The following is a 4,820-nucleotide window of genomic DNA, read 5'->3' as shown; positions in this document are numbered from 1 at the left end:
GGCAAGGTGGGTGAGGTAATATCTTTTATTGGACCAACTTCTGTTGGTGAGAGAGACCAACTTTCAAGCTGCACAGGGTTCTTCCTCAGATGTGGGAATGGTACTCCGAGAGTCACAGCTAAATATAAGATTGAACAGACAGTTTAGTATAGTTAGCATGTATTCTAAAAGGGACCCTTCAAGGTGAAGTAGCCCATTAACACCCCTGGACAAAAAGTGGAGGGGGGAGGCATTTTTGTAGTAAGCCATAAATCTATTGTCTTTATTAAGGCCATGATTTTTACAAGTTTAGTAAAAACTGCTTAGGCTGGGAATGGTAAATATTGTGTAGTTGCTGGAAATAATCACTTTCGGTATAAATACAAAGACTGTTATTCTGATTGACCAATGTTTTGTTTCACATTAAAATTCCCTGTGGTGATAAATGGGAAGATTTCACATCCTATACCCATTTTTGTAATGTGGCTGAATTCAGATTACAGGAGGATGCCCTTAAGCCTGCATCTTAAAAGCCAGGAACAGGAAATTCGGAAGTTAACTAGCCCCTGCTGGTGGAAATAAGTGTACAATGTTGAATTACATCCATGGTGAAGACTGATAATTACTAAAGCTTTTAATGACAATGTAATTGTGGTAATGGTCATTTTAATTCTGCACTGTCAAGTTTATCAGTGGGACAAAATATTGCAAAATGTATTTTTAAAATGCTTAATGTAGTAAATTCCACATAGTCAGGTTTTAAGGTGGAGAATGTAGGATAAGTATAAAATTAAAGAATTAAGTTAGCTTAAGTTTAGTTAAGGAAATATATGTGTTGTAAAGAAAGGCCTGACGAGCAAGTAGAAGGAAGGCCTTGAAAATAATAAGAGATAAGGACAGAAAGAATAAAGCAGGAAGAATGTTTGGATTCAAAGAATAACAAAATAATGGGAAGTTTCTAAAAAGAGCCTCTGACCAATGGGATGACTGCAAATGAAGAGAATCCATCTTAAAAGCCAACACGGCCCTTCTCCAGCCCACACACCAATGTTAAAGCCTTTGTGAGTCCAGGTGCAACAGGAACACTGTTGAACAGCAACTGCATACAGTATCATTTGGCTGGCGGATTTTTTAAAAAAATATATGGTTAAATTAGTGTTTGGTAATTTCCCATATCAATTTTAAAATATTAAACATTGCAACAAATAGTATCTAGGTCTGTCAAAAAGAGTCCAGATCAAGGAAGCAGTTTCAAAATGATTATTTCTGGTGGCTAAAACTTTACAAATAAAATGTACCACCTTTAAAAAATGAATGTAATAAATATACAGAACAACTAAAAGTTGAAAAACACAAACAATCCCCAGCCCCTTCCAAAAAATCCCAAACTAAACGCAAAAAAAAATACTGAAAGATCAGGGGAAAAACAGTGTTAAATTTCTGCATGAATCTAAAGTAGAAAGCAGCCTTCCTGCAAGGACTGTATTTAGTAAGTACAGTTTTGCAAGCTAAGTGTACTAAAGTTAAAAAATAAAAGCAAAAAACATGAGTTAGAACTGCCACAAAAATTTGGCTAAAAGTATCAGTTAATTTTTAATTTAATTTTTAAAAGTTAAGGAGTTGAAAAAGCTTTTGCACAAATTAACACCGCAAAATATGAAGAAAATTGAACAGTTGGGAGGGAGCGTAAAAATGTTAAAAAAAAAAAAATTTAAAAAATGAATGTTGAAGAGGAGAATGCTTGGTTTAATAATGAAACATAGTTCTGGCAGTATAACTCAGTGCACTCATGCCCAATAAAACCCTTAGTAAAAAAACAAATTTATGCAAAAGGAAGCTCAGATGGTGACAACTACCACCACTATATGCTTTTCTTTCCTTCCCTGAAAAGCTTTTACAGCCATTCAGAAGGAAATGAGCTCTTCCCAGAAAATGTGTCTGTAAATAATAAATTGTGCTAACGGCTGCAGGCAGCATGACAATCAATCTGGTTTAAATTATTAAACTATAAATAATTTAATCAAAATCTCAAAAAAAAAAATACATGGGGATTTCTATATGGTATTACTACTTCCAATACTTGTCAAAATGTAACCATGATACAATTAGAAAAATGAAGAGTAATTTTATTATATAATTCTAATATTTTTAGGAATATTTATTTTATATTAAAGTGAAATAGAATTTTTGATGGAATTTTAATGGTTTAAAGTAGTTAAATTATTAACTGTAAATGTTTAAAAGAAAACAGAATTTGGATGGCACATTTGAATAGCGTTTCAGTGACTGGGGTTCACTTATTTACTGGTTTTTTTTGTTGTTTTTTTTTTTGGTATGGTTTTTTTTTTTTTTTTTTTTTTTTGCTCTTAAAGCACTCAGCTATTTGAAAAAGAAAACCAAACCTACAGGGGCTCCTTTTCTGAGCCCTCATAGGATTTTAGTTCACATTTTTTAAACCCCTTTTACTGTATAAGCTCCATGTTTTATAGGAATGAATATTTTTATATAGTTTAATTTTTACTTTTTACGTTATATTATTACATTAGGTGTTGTACAAACAGAACAAAGAGAGAGTCTCACTATTTATTCCCCTTGTTCCTGCCCCAAAGACCTTATGCTCATAAATTATTTTCTATCATATTAAATTACAGATTGAGTTCCCAGTAATAATTTCCTTGTAGAAATTATGCCTATTAGGAAATCATTCTTTTCAGATTCTCATTCCTGAAGAATAAGCATAAGACAGGTGGATGCTCAAACAGGGGTGGTTAGATTTCAATTTTACTTTAGCTCACAAGCCCCCTTGCACAAATGACATGTTGAGGTTTTCTTTGTTAGAGAATTAACTTGTGTTTAGCTGATTATTTTCTCTAGAATGACTCTCAATACACATATGCCTAAAAATAAAACTTCCTCAGTTATGTCTTGGGTTGTGCTAGGTGCCTTTTTGGCTGATTTTAATGCTAACCTTGACTCGGACTGAATTGTCAGCTTCTTGTGTTACTACCCATGGGCATGGAGTTCACCACCCATGGCTCATAGTGGCTGGAAGCACAGACAGGTGAGCTGTGAAGCGCTTTCCTGGGGACCAACTTCTCTGGGCAGGTGATCAGTGAACTATTCCTGGTTCATCCATTCTAGACCTATAAATAGCTGATCCATCGATAACAGATCTAGAACTAAACTCAACAAACATCTGGAGAGTGTCCTCTGAGTGGGTTGTCAGCTAATCAGCAGCCAGTGTGAAGGTACTGTTTGTGTGCCTTTTGGACAGACAGCAGCACTGCAGGACCTCAGCTCTCCCAGGAGAAACTAAAAGGTGTACAAGACAATTTCAGAGGGACTTGTGTACTCGCCAAACCAGTGACCAATGCTTGGAGAAAATGAAGGGTCCAAAAAGGGGGCTCCAAAGGCTATAATCACTACTTAAGTGCCCATCTCCTCACAAAATGGGTTGTATTATGAAAGACTGTCCCATCACAAGGCCTCCAATAGCTAATAGACACTGACATGGTGATATTACTGAGGGACAAGTTGTTGCATCTGAAAATGATGGGCCCAGGCCAGTGCCTCTAAGACCAGAGCCTCCAGTATACTGGGGGCTGAAAAATGTTATTGCCTTTCTGAGTCTCATCTTCAACTGATTAGTTTGTTATCAGTAGTGTCTAATGTTGTATTATCTTTTGTATCTCAATTGCTGAAACTATTGATCCTTCTGTGTTTATACATAGGGCTTTACCAAATTCACGTCCATGAAAAACACGTCACGGACCACAAAATGAGGTCTTTTTTGTGTGCCTTTCCCCTATACTATACAGATTTCATGGGGAAGAACAATATTTCTCTAATTGGGGATCCTGACTCAAAAGGGAGTTGCAGTGGGGGCAAAGTTATTTTAGGGGGGTCACAGTATTGCCAGGCTTACTTCTGCTCTGCCTTCAGAGATGAGCAGTGGGAAAGCTGAGGCTGTTGGCCAGAGGCCCAGTTCTGAAGGCAGTGCCCTGCCAGCAGCAGCACAGAAGGGTAGCAGTACCCTAGGATAGGGCCTTAGTTATATATAACGAATTGTATGTTTTAGTGGTACTATAGAATGGATGTGACAACTTAGAAAGAAACTAAGATTCAAATTCTGTTCCTAGCGTGTACTATTTAGAAAAGCTGGACGAGCACAAGTCCGTGGGGTCGGATATGCTGCATCTGAGGGTGCAAACAGGGTTAGCGGATGTGATTGCAGAGCCATTGGCCATTATCTTTGAACACTCACGGCGATAGGGGACGTCCCGGACGACTGGAAAAAGGCTAATGTAGTGCCCATCTTTAAAAAAGGGAAGGAGGATCAGGAGAATTACAGGCCAGTCAGCCTCACTTCAGTCCTTAGGAAAATCATGGAGCAGGTCCTCAAGGAATCAATTCTGATGCACTTAAAGGAGAGGAAAGTGATCAGGAACAGTCAGCATGGATTCACCAAGCAAATCATGCCTGACTAATCCTAATTGCCTTCTATGAGGAGATACTGGCTTTGTGAATGAGGGGAAAGCAGTGGATGTGTTATTCCTTGACTTTAGCAAAGCTTTTGATACAGTTTCCCACAGTATTCTTGCCAGCAAGTTAAAGTAGTATGGGCTGGATGAATGGACTATAAGGTGGATAGAAAGCTGGCTAGATCATCAGGCTCAATGGGTAATGATTCATAGATTCATAAACTCTAGGACTGGAAGGGATCTCGAGAGGTCATCGAATCCAGTCCCCTGCCCTCATGGCAGGACCAAATATTGTCTAGACCATCCCTGATAGACATTTATCTAACCTACTCTTAAATATCTCCAGAGATGGAGATTCCA

The 4,820-nt window shown here is 37.5% G+C and overlaps 1 long non-coding RNA gene across 1 annotated transcript in view; it reads right to left on the bottom strand.

Annotated features, from left to right (window-relative positions):
• Positions 1-576: 576 nt before the first annotated feature.
• Positions 577-4,820, bottom strand: part of LOC142047040 (uncharacterized) — an 8,680-nt gene continuing 4,436 nt past the window's right edge. Inside the window, exon 3 of the long non-coding RNA XR_012656188.1 lies at positions 577-1,098. This is a non-coding gene — a long non-coding RNA (uncharacterized LOC142047040). The remainder of the gene's footprint in view (positions 1,099-4,820) is intronic.

This window comes from Chelonoidis abingdonii, chromosome 6 (genome assembly GCF_003597395.2).
Source record: "Chelonoidis abingdonii isolate Lonesome George chromosome 6, CheloAbing_2.0, whole genome shotgun sequence".
Taxonomy (NCBI): domain Eukaryota; kingdom Metazoa; phylum Chordata; order Testudines; family Testudinidae; genus Chelonoidis; species Chelonoidis abingdonii.
This window is presented reverse-complemented; position numbering and strand designations above follow the sequence as displayed.